At 44.4% G+C, this 12,692-nt stretch overlaps 1 protein-coding gene and 1 long non-coding RNA gene across 6 annotated transcripts in view; one reads left to right on the top strand and one right to left on the bottom strand.

Annotated features, from left to right (window-relative positions):
- The window catches only part of GRIP2 (glutamate receptor interacting protein 2), a 412,653-nt gene that overhangs the window by 161,936 nt on the left and 238,025 nt on the right, over positions 1 to 12,692 (bottom strand). The gene's annotated exons all lie outside the window — the stretch shown is intronic.
- LOC142249157 (uncharacterized) lies at positions 360 to 2,776 on the top strand. The gene is made up of 8 exons (XR_012725001.1): positions 360 to 570; positions 1,043 to 1,112; positions 1,250 to 1,319; positions 1,416 to 1,510; positions 1,602 to 1,684; positions 1,759 to 1,875; positions 1,990 to 2,092; positions 2,190 to 2,776. It is a non-coding gene; the product is annotated as an uncharacterized LOC142249157 (long non-coding RNA).

The following is a 12,692-nucleotide window of genomic DNA, read 5'->3' on the forward strand; positions in this document are numbered from 1 at the left end:
CGCCCAGACGTGGAAAGCTATGCGCTCCACTGTGGGACCCAGTACATCCTCCAGTACCGCCCCTTGCAAGTCATCTGACTTACATGTTATATGACGCATAGCGAAGTATGTTTCGCAATGCGTACCTGTGTGTACACCACATTACTCTCCCCAGTCTAGCCACTGGCAGGTCACTTAACCCACTAATGTGTTTGACACATGGCGATGGACTTATTGCGATGTAGTTAAACTACACGATCTAACACATCCCTCAGCACCGCCCCCGGCAAGTCACCTGACCGTAGAGGCATGTGACATACAGTGATACATCACTTCCGGCCGACGGGGCCGTGACACATAGCGATACGTCACTTCCGGCCAACGGGGCACTTCCGGTTTACGGGCGGGACTTTCAATTCTGCCCGGAAAAGGTTTAAATACCTTATCCGGGAGCCTGGAACGGACAGGAACAGCAGACGTGGTGGTCTCCCTGACATCCTCCCCTGGCATCCTTGGACCGTGGGCTCCCAGCGTGCATAGAGTGTTTTCCACTCGGGACTGACAGTCCTTGCTGGTTGAGCCCATAGGATGGTAAGTGATCTGCCTGCCTAAGACTCTAGGATTATTTGCTGAGTTTCAGGGTTCTTTTAAGCATAGATACTAATCCTGTCCTTAGTGTGTAGGGGACAGGACCCTGTACAACCGCAATATAGCTCCAAACCCAGTTTACATTTCTCATGCTCCCTGCCTGGCGTTGTCTATGGGATCTGTGAGGTAAATACCACACATGAATAGAGGACCTCCGTTGTATCTACAGGGAATATATACCTGGAATCTATGTGTGATTGCAGTACATTCATGGGCTTCTTTTCAGCTACCTCCTTAAAAGAATTACTCCATAGGGCCCTTTACGGTCATTAATGCATATATTGAGCACTATGACGTGAACTTCATCCATTTGACATACATAATGTGTACTGAAGTATGCACTGTGCCCCCCATACTTGTATCTCTGGAATCTAGGAATACGGTGCAGGATACTTATGATTTTTTTCTGTTACAGGGAATACACATTCGGGGTCTACAGGTAGCCATAGTCCCATGACTGACCTCCCTTCTTTGCCTCCTTACAGGTAGACATTATTATTATGTGAACTTCATCCATTTGACATACATAATATGTACTGAAGTATGCACTGTGCCCCCTATATCTGTATCCCTGGAATCTAGGAATACGGTACATTATTATTATGATTTTTCTCTATTACAGGGAATATACACACGGGGTCTTCAGGTAGCCATAGTCCCATTACAGACCTCCCCTCTTTGCCTCCTTACAGGTAGACCGTTTACATGTACCAGTGTGTATCTTAATCTATGCATATACTGAGCATTATTCAGTGAGCCTAACTGTATGATGTAATAATTGGTTACAGGAGAAAAGAATAAACCCTACATACGGTCTGAACGTAGGCGACTAGGGACCTCTGTACCCGTTTGTTCACACCTATATATGAACTGTTCCCTACAGGTAAAATGCTCTGCCTTTTTCTGGCTTCTCACTGAGATGTGTGGGTGATAATTATGAGGACATCCATTAATGGAGTATACCTTTTCTATAGGCATAAACCAATGACCAGCCACATCTGGAGGAGCTGTACTCTCCATAACCCATAGAATATTTTGTTTGTCCGTGTGACAAAAGGTATTTACTACTCTGTTCATGTATAATCTGATAGATGGGATACAGGCTCAAACATATTTTATATTCGTTTACAGGACCTATATTTTGATCCAGACACTTAGTGATAACCGGAACATCAGGAATGCATCTAACTTCCTGGCTACAATAGACAAACCCGCTATACCTGTACTTCTCTACCCCGGAGAGTCAAGGTAATAGATAGATAGCCCCAGGCCGATAAGATCCTTTCCAACTCTATCATGAGTATGAATTATGATACATTATGCATCACACAATGGATATTCATTGCCTTCTTTGACATATAGGCACTATCCGATGGGAAGCGGTAACCACTATTTGGTTTGGAGATAGTCTTTCCCTGGCATCCTTTAAGAACACAAGCACTTTATCACAGGGATCCACTACCTTGTAAGTGATCCTGAGGGCTATGACCTCATTAAGATTGCAGTCTAAAGAATATTCAGATTAATACCTATTTACTTACTTATGCATCATTTATTTGCAGGTGTCATTCTTTCCAAGGAGTGATTCCTCTATTTATCCCCTGATGATCCCCTTATACTGCGTTAGGGGGGTGAAACGCGTCGGGAGAGCTAGGAGATCCACAAGCTAAGTGGCATCCTAGACTCTAATCTAACCTTCCAGTATTGTTAAACTAGGGAAATCTATGTAACAGTAGAACCCTAGACACCTAACGCCTATTGTCTCTGTTGTCTATGGTTCTGTATATCTGTATTACATGTTAATCACGATAAGTTGGTGGTGGTAACCCCCGCTAGAGATTAGCAAGGACGGCGAGTCTGACATACATCTATTATGCCAACTTAGGCTCAATTAAAGTGAAGTAAGCTAAATTATGAGGGAGAGTCACAGCACATACTAAGCAGTATCATTCTGACAGTGACGAATCTATACTCCTACTTCACTTGTTCAGCTACATTGTCTGGGGCTGTCCCTAGGCGAGGGCACTGTTTGTCTGACACCTGCACCTGCACTTGATCTTTTTGTTTATATGTTTCTATGCCTATTTATGAGACGAACAATATGTTTGTTCTGTTTTAATTAAATTTAATAAACGATTTTATAAGAGTAGATTTAATAGTGGTGTTTTTATAAAAAGTCACACACTCTCTTCGGCTCCATGTCCTGCATTTACTCCAATAAATGTAACCGTATAACTGTGCCGTCCCTCGAGGAACATACCGCCTGTAAAAATGCTCTGGTTTTATTATTGTTATGGTTTGTGTAACTGGCTGCGATCCTTCATCGCCTCTGTCTGCGCTGAATTCCCTCTGCCTCCACGCAGCACAAGATCCGGCATCGCGGCCTCACATAACCCCTCAGCGCAAAATTTCTCTTAGTAATTCAATAGCGATAATAATTAGCGTCCATTATAAAACGAGGTTGTGTATGATTTATACAAAGTGATTATTTCCTCTCTATGGGTAATAAAACGAATGAGTGCGGCCCGCAGGGTGTTCTCTAAATAACACAATGCAGAAAGTTAGATGATTTGGTTTCATAGTAACAGGCACAAAAGGAATACACACGAAGTATTATCACTGGAACCCCCAAAACAAGGGGGTATATACCAAGCAGCCGATGCGGCTACTATAGAGCTTACATTACAAACAAGCAAGGGGTAAATGACCAGTGGGTTATGTCTTCTTAAGGGTAAAGGAAGGCCAATATGAACTGGTCTCTCTACTGCGGTGTCATGGCATAGGGGGGTAATAACAGGGCACGCTCTTTGCTTTATCCTCATTCAGAATAATGAGAAGTTCTTAAATTCCAATGCAAAATATGTAACTTACCTTTCAAATATCATGTGTTATTACAATACTTCACATTTGGGTACCTGTCACTGTGTGTGAGGGGATAACAGGTACTTGGGGCTCCTAGACTGGCCCTCAGGCTAGGGAGCCCTAGCTTTCCCTACTCCCAGAGATACTTCTAATGGTGAAGATGTCTGAGCCGCTTTCCTTGCCTTGCTTTTGGCCAGCCCTGATACAATACCCCCTCTGCCCCACCCAGGGAGGACCGGTATTGGTTGGACCTACAGATAAACACAAACAGGGAAACCAAAAACTCTATCACACAGCTAGCACACATGGAGATATAAGACAGTACGTGATAAGGAAGAAATAAAGAGCAGGGAGGAAATAACCAAACGATGAGAGGATTTCCATAGCACACTGTAAATTTCCAGCAACAGGAACACAACAACACACGGACCGGATTAGCAAAAGCTATAGTCAGCAAGGGAAGACGGGCTACAACATCTTAAAAAGGTGGGGAGTAACTATTATAGGTCTCCCACAACATGTGATCTAAGAGGTAACCAGTAGGCTAGCAGAGATTTAACTCCTGCAAGCCCGATCACTAATGAGCACACAACTGGTCAACGCCCGAGCTTGTCGGTGCAACTCAGAAGCACCATAGAATGCATAGTGTGGAATGTCAGATTCTGCAGTGTGAACAGCGTCAGATGCCACCATGACACACAGTGAGGTTAGAGCCAAACAACCCATACCCCAAAGCCAGAATGCAACCCCGACCCCTGTACCCGCTACAGTCACACCACTGTTTGCATCCTACCTAAAGCAATAGAGCTACTCATGATAAAATTCTGTTTACTTGCAGCCACCACTAGGGGGAGATCATTGTAGACAACTGCATACACCTCCCAATAACTTAAATAGGAAATGTATCCATTCGTATGCAGTGAGCTCCTCCTAGTGGTGGCTAAAGGAAGTGAAAATTGCATTTTTTTTTTTGCATAGTTCTAAAGCAATAGAACTTTTCAGGATAAAATTCAGTTTACTTGCAGCCACCACTAGGGGGAGATCATTGTAGACAACTGCATAAACCTTCCAATAACTTAAATAGGAAATGTATCCATTCGTATGCAGTGAGCTCCTCCTAGTGGTGGCTCAAGGAAGTGATAATTTCATTATTTGACTCTGTGTCTCGAAATTTGGGGCTATAAGTAGAAATCCATCTATTGCTCCCTATTATCAGCCATTTTAGAGTGAGAATGATGCCAGCCTGCAGTATTTTACACTGCCACGATAACAGTAATTCTGCCGCCAGCACAGATCTATGCACCGTGAGCATGCTCTTTAATCCTGACTCCGCGGTGTGACAGGTGCTCCAGGTCTGTACTTTCCCTCTGTTTCCGTCGACCAAGCTTCCTTTCATACAATTTGCTCTTTCAGCTCTCAGATGCCAGAACGCAGCGGAGTAATTACTGTCTTCATTTTAAGGCCGCAGGAGGGGAGATACAGTGGAAGGGGAGAAGCGGAGACGCAATAAAGAGAAAAAGACCCTCATTAGAATGTATGAGAGGCAGAAAGCGCTGGGTTAAAATAATAGAGATAAAAAGACATCTTGTCTCGAATTCTGGGCAAAAATTATCGCTCGGCTTTAAAGGATTACTGAGCCTTCAGTTTTCACATTTTTGCTATTAGCAGCGAAATAGAGACACAAGGCGTTGTTGCTGCGGGGCGGTGGTATATTGTGCGGTCGATATTGGCACATCTAATCTGCGGCAAGTACAGGTGATACAGATCATTTTTATGTGTTTCATCTGAACTTGTTGCAATATGCGATAAATGGCATCTGGATAAGATATTGGCACTATGACGTGAAGTGTGACCCCGACCTCAGACTGATATTGCACTTGGGCCCCCGGCAGCCCAATCCGACACGGACTGGAGATTTGATAAAAAGTAACATTGGAAGCCCTCCAGTCGCCCATCGGGACCTCATGATGGCAGCTCCTTGCTCCCCTGGCCTTAATTTGGGAACAGACAAGTCACTCCTAACGTGTCAGCCGAAAAAAATTACAAATGGTATAAGGGTGTGTATACTTTTGCAGCCAATGCACCTAAAATAAATGAAGCAACGTTGCAAATAGTGAGCATGCACCAAAAATAACGCAGAGCACATATCTGGAAAAAGGTGAGCCAACTATAAGGAGGTGTGAACTTAGTCTATACCAGGGGCATCAAATACACAGAAGAACTTAGTATTTATAAAAAAATGGCTACTTTGAGGAAGTCTTTCCTTATCCTCAAAGATAACGATGAACCTTTTCCTATGTAAACAATCTTAAAGGAGTGGTCTCACGAACAGAGTACATTTTAATTAAGATATTAGAATAACATACATAACCTCAAATGAAGCATACTGAAATACGTTATGTAAGAGCAGGAAAAAGCATATGACCAAATGGACTAATTAAATTATGCAATTTGAAAGGATATAATATGTCTTCCATATAGTATAATGGACTCTACATAGCCCTCCATATAGAATAATGGCCCCACATAGTCTTCCATACAGAATAATGTGCATCACATAGTCCTCCATACAGAATAATGTGCATTACATAGTCCTCCATACAGAATAATGTGCATTACATAGTCCTCCATACAGAATAATGTGCATCACATAGTCCTCCATATAGAATAACGGGCCCCAAATAGTTCTCCATACAGAATAATGTGCATTACATAGTCCTCCATACAGAATAATGTGCATTACATAGTCCTCCATACAGAATAATGGGCCCCACATAGCCCTCCATACAGAATAATGGGCCCCAAATAGTTCTCCATACAGAATAATGTGCATTACATAGTCCTCCATACAGAATAATGGGCCCCACATAGTCCTTCATACAGAATAATGGGCCCCACATAGTCCTTCATACAGAATAATGGGCCCCACATAGTCCTCCATACAGAATAATGGGCCCCACATAGCCATCCATACAGAATAATAGGCCCAACATAGATAGCCCTCCATACAGAATAATGGGCCCCACATAGATCTCCATACAGAATAATGGGCCACACATTGCCCTCCATATAGAATAATGGGCCCCACATAGCCCTCCATACAAAATAATAGGCCCAACATAGCCCTCCATACAGAATAATGGATCCCACATAGCCCTCCATACAGAATAATGGGCCCCACATAGCCCTCCATACAGAATAATGGGCTCCACATAGCCCTCCATACAGAATAATAGGCCCCACATAGCCCTCCATACAGAATAATGGGCCCCTCATTGCCCTCCATGCAGAATAATGGGCCACACATAGCCCTCCATACAGAATAATGGACCCCACATAGTCCTCCATACAGAATAATGGGGCCCCACATAGCCCTCCATACAGAATAATGGGCCCCACATAGTCCTTCATACAGAATAATGGGCCCCACATAGTCCTCCATACAGAATAATGGGCCCCACATAGCCATCCATACAGAATAATAGGCCCAACATAGATAGCCCTCCATACAGAATAATGGGCCCCACATAGATCTCCATACAGAATAATGGGCCACACATTGCCCTCCATATAGAATAATGGGCCCCACATAGCCCTCCATACAAAATAATAGGCCCAACATAGCCCTCCATACAGAATAATGGATCCCACATAGCCCTCCATACAGAATAATGGGCCCCACATAGCCCTCCATACAGAATAATGGGCTCCACATAGCCCTCCATACAGAATAATAGGCCCCACATAGCCCTCCATACAGAATAATGGGCCCCTCATTGCCCTCCATGCAGAATAATGGGCCACACATAGCCCTCCATACAGAATAATGGACCCCACATAGTCCTCCATACAGAATAATGGGGCCCCACATAGCCCTCCATACAGAATAATGGGCCCCACATAGTCCTTCATACAGAATAATGGGCCCCACATAGTCCTCCATACAGAATAATGGGCCCCACATAGTCCTTCATACAGAATAATGGGCCCCACATAGCCCTCCATATAGAATAATGGGCCCCACATGGTCCTCCATACAGAATAATGGGCCTCACATAGTCCTCCATACAGAATAATGGACCCCACATAGTCCTCCATACAGAATAATGGGCCCCACATGGTCCTCCATACAGAATAATGGGCCCGACATAGCCCTCCATATAGAATAATGGGCCCCACATAGTCCTCCATACAGAATAATGGGCCCCACATAGCCCTCCATACAGAATAATGGGCCCCACATAGCCCTCCATACAGAATAATGGGCCCCACATAGTCCTCCATACAGAATAATGGGCCCCACATAGTCCTTCATACAGAATAATGGGCCCCACATAGTCCTCCATACAGAATAATGGGCCCCACATAGCCATCCATACAGAATAATAGGCCCAACATAGATAGCCCTCCATACAGAATAATGGGCCCCACATAGATCTCCATACAGAATAATGGGCCACACATTGCCCTCCATATAGAATAATGGGCCCCACATAGCCCTCCATACAAAATAATAGGCCCAACATAGTCCTCCATACAGAATAATGGGCCCCACATAGCCCCTCCATACAGAATAATGGATCCCACATAGCCCTCCATACAGAATAATGGGCCCCACATAGCCCTCCATACAGAATAATGGCCCCACATAGCCCTCCATATAGAATAATGGGCCCCACATAGCCCTCCATACAGAATAATGGGCCCCACATAGCCCTCCATACAGAATAGGCCCCACATAGCCCTCCATACAGAATAATGGGCCCCACATAGCCCTCCATACAGAATAATAGGCCCCACATAGCCCTCCATACAGAATAATGGGCCCCTCATTGCCCTCCATGCAGAATAATGGGCCACACATAGCCCTCCATACAGAATAATGGGCCCCACATAGTCCTCCATACAGAATAATGGGGCCCCACATAGCCCTCCATACAGAATAATGGGCCCCACATAGTCCTTCATACAGAATAATGGGCCCCACATAGTCCTCCATACAGAATAATGGGCCCCACATAGTCCTTCATACAGAATAATGGGCCCCACATAGCCCTCCATATAGAATAATGGGCCCCACATGGTCCTCCATACAGAATAATGGGCCTCACATAGTCCTCCATACAGAATAATGGACCCCACATAGTCCTCCATACAGAATAATGGGCCCCACATAGCCCTCCATACAGAATAATGGGCCCAACATAGCCCTCCATACAGAATAATGGGCCCCACATAGCCCTCCAAACAGAATAATGGGCCCCACATAGCCCTCCAAACAGAATAATGGGCCCCACATAGTCCTCCATACAGAATAATGGCCCCCACATATTCCTCCATACAGAATAATGGGTCCCACATAGCCCTCCATACAGAATAATGGGCCCCACATAGCCCTCGATACAGAATAATGGGCCCCACATAGCCCTCCGTACAGAATAATGGGCCCCACGTAGCCCTCCATACAGAATAATGGCCCTACATAGTCCTCCATACACAATAATTGGCCCCACATAGTCCTCCATACAGAATAATCGGCCCCACATAGCCCTCCATACAGAATAATGGGCCCCACATAGCCCTCCGTACAGAATAATGGGCCCCACGTAGCCCTCCATACAGAATAATGGCCCCCACATATTCCTCCATACAGAATAATGGCCCCCACATATTCCTCCATACAGAATAATGGGTCCCACATAGCCCTCCACACAGAATAATGGGCCCCACATAGCCCTCCATACAGAATAATGGGCCCCATATAGCCCTACATACAGAATAATGGGCCCCACATAGCCCTACATACAGAATAATGGGCCCCATATAGCCCTACATACAGAATAATGGGCCCCACATAGCCCTCCATACAGAATAATGGGCCCCACATAGCCCTCCATACAGAATAATGGGCCCCACATAGCCCTCCGTACAGAATAATGGGCCCCACATAGCCCTCCGTACAGAATAATGGGCCCCACATAGCCCTCCATACAGAATAATGGGCCCCACATAGTCCTCCATACAGAATAATGGGCCCCACATAGCCCTCCGTACAGAATAATGGGCCCCACATAGCCCTCCATACAGAATAATGGCCCCCACATATTCCTCCATACAGAATAATAGGCCCCCACATATTCCTCCATACAGAATAATGGGTCCCACATAGCCCTCCATGCACAATAATGGGCGCCACATAGCCCTCCATACACAATAATGGGCCCCACATAGCCCTCCATACAGAATAATGGGCCCCACATAGCCCTCCATACAGAATAATGGGCCCCACATAGCCCTCCATACAGAATAATGGGCCCCACATAGCCCTACATACAGAATAATGGGCCCTACATACAGAATAATGGGCCCCACATAGCCCTACATACAGAATAATGGGCCCTACATACAGAATAATGGGTCCCACATAGCCCTACATACAGAATAATGGGCCCCACATAGCCCTACATACAGAATAATGGGCCCCACATAGCCCTACATACAGAATAATGGGCCCCACATAGCCCTCCATACAGAATAATGGGCCCCACATAGCCCTACATACAGAATAATGGGCCCCACATAGCCCTACATACAGAATAATGGGCCCCATATAGCCCTACATACAGAATAATGGGCCCCACATAGCCCTCCATACAGAATAATGGGCCCCACATAGCCCTCCATACAGAATAATGGGCCCCACATAGCCCTCCGTACAGAATAATGGGCCCCACATAGCCCTCCGTACAGAATAATGGGCCCCACATAGCCCTCCATACAGAATAATGGGCCCCACATAGTCCTCCATACAGAATAATGGGCCCCACATAGCCCTCCGTACAGAATAATGGGCCCCACATAGCCCTCCATACAGAATAATGGCCCCCACATATTCCTCCATACAGAATAATAGGCCCCCACATATTCCTCCATACAGAATAATGGGTCCCACATAGCCCTCCATGCACAATAATGGGCGCCACATAGCCCTCCATACACAATAATGGGCCCCACATAGCCCTCCATACAGAATAATGGGCCCCACATAGCCCTCCATACAGAATAATGGGCCCCACATAGCCCTCCATACAGAATAATGGGCCCCACATAGCCCTACATACAGAATAATGGGCCCTACATACAGAATAATGGGCCCCACATAGCCCTACATACAGAATAATGGGCCCTACATACAGAATAATGGGTCCCACATAGCCCTACATACAGAATAATGGGCCCCACATAGCCCTACATACAGAATAATGGGCCCCACATAGCCCTACATACAGAATAATGGGCCCCACATAGCCCTACAAACAGAATAATGGGCCCCACATAGCCCTCCATACAGAATAATGGGCCCCACATTAAAACAAACAAACCAACCTCTTCTTGTTCCCCTGCTCCTCCAGTTTCGCTCTGAAGCCCTTCGCTGCTCTGCACAGCGGGCGCAAAATAGTGACATCATCGCACCTGCTCCGCCGAGACATCAGACGGAGAGGTAGAATGATGGGGATCGCTCCTTCTCCCATCATTGCATTCAACTGCTATCAGCATTCTAGATACCGTCACAGTTGATGTGTGATGTGGGGCGGGGGGAATCTGTGCTGGCGTCGCGGGTCAAATATAAGCAGCCTTCGGGTCAGATTTGACCTGAGGGCCAGAGTTTGACCTTCGGGCCAGAGCTTGACATGTATGGTCCAGACAGTCACAATTCATTTATCAAACTGGCTCATGCACTTTGTCGAATCTACTGTGTATTCTTGGTGCCGTCTGAGACTAGTTTTGATAAATTTTCCCCACTGGTGTATTATTATTATTACAGTCATGTGTTTCTCCACTCCCTTACTCATATATAGAATCTACCGACAGGACGGTGATACTTTTCCAAAGTCCCTGGTAACCTCAGGAGCAAACTGACAGCACCTAGTGATGTATGGTGCTATTATTTGTAAATTATATTGTTGAATTATTTGGGCTTTATAAGGGAACTGATTTGTAGGCAGTACAAGGTAGTATCATCTAAGCACTATATGACAGGTGGGAAGTATATGGTCACATTTCCTTAGCACTATATGATAGTATTAGGTGGTTGTATATTGTCTTATTACCTTGTCACTATATGATAGTATTAGGTGGGCAGTATATTGTCTTATTACCTTGTCACTATATGATAGTATTAGGTGGGCAGTATAATGTCTTATTACCTTGTCACTATATGATAGTATTAGGTGGGCAGTATAATGTCTTATTACCTTGTCACTATATGATAGTATTAGGTGGGCAGTATAATGTCTTATTAACTTGTCACTATATGATAGTATTAGGTGGGCAGTATATTGTCTTATTACCTTGGCACTATATGATAGTATTAGGTGGGAAGTATATTGTCTTATTACCTTGGCACTATATGATAGTATTAGGTGGGCAGTATATTGTCTTACTACCTTGGCACTATATGATAGTATTAGGTGGGCAGTATAATGTCTTATTACCTTGGCACTATATGATAGTATTAGGTGGGAAGTATATTGTCTTATTACCTTGCCACTATATGATAGTATTAGGTGAGGAGTATATTGTCTTATTTCCTTGGCACTATATGATAGTATTAGGTGGGCAGTATATTATCTTATTTACCTGGCACTATATGATAGTATTAGGTGGGCAGTATATTGTCTTATTTCCTTGGCACTATATGATAGTATTAGGTGGGCAGTATATTATCTTATTTACCTGGCACTATATGATAGTATTAGGTGGGCAGTATATTGTCTTATTTCCTTGGCACTATATGATAGTATTAGGTGAGGAGTATATTGTCTTATTTCCTTGGCACTATATGATAGTATTAGGTGGGCAGTATATTATCTTATTTACCTGGCACTATATGATAGTATTAGGTGGGCAGTATATTGTCTTATTTCCTTGGCACTATATGATAGTATTAGGTGGGCAGTATATTATCTTATTTACCTGGCACTATATGATAGTATTAGGTGAGGAGTATATTGTCTTATTACCTTGGCACTATATGATAGTATTAGGTGAGGAGTATATTGTCTTATTACCTTGGCACTATATGATAGTATTAGGTGAGGAGTATATTGTCTTATTACCTTGGCACTATATGATAGTATTAGGTGAGGAGTATATTGTCTTATTACCTTGGTACTATATGATAGTATTAGGTGAGGAGTATA

Source organism: Anomaloglossus baeobatrachus, chromosome 8 (genome assembly GCF_048569485.1).
Source record: "Anomaloglossus baeobatrachus isolate aAnoBae1 chromosome 8, aAnoBae1.hap1, whole genome shotgun sequence".
Classification (NCBI taxonomy): domain Eukaryota; kingdom Metazoa; phylum Chordata; class Amphibia; order Anura; family Aromobatidae; genus Anomaloglossus; species Anomaloglossus baeobatrachus.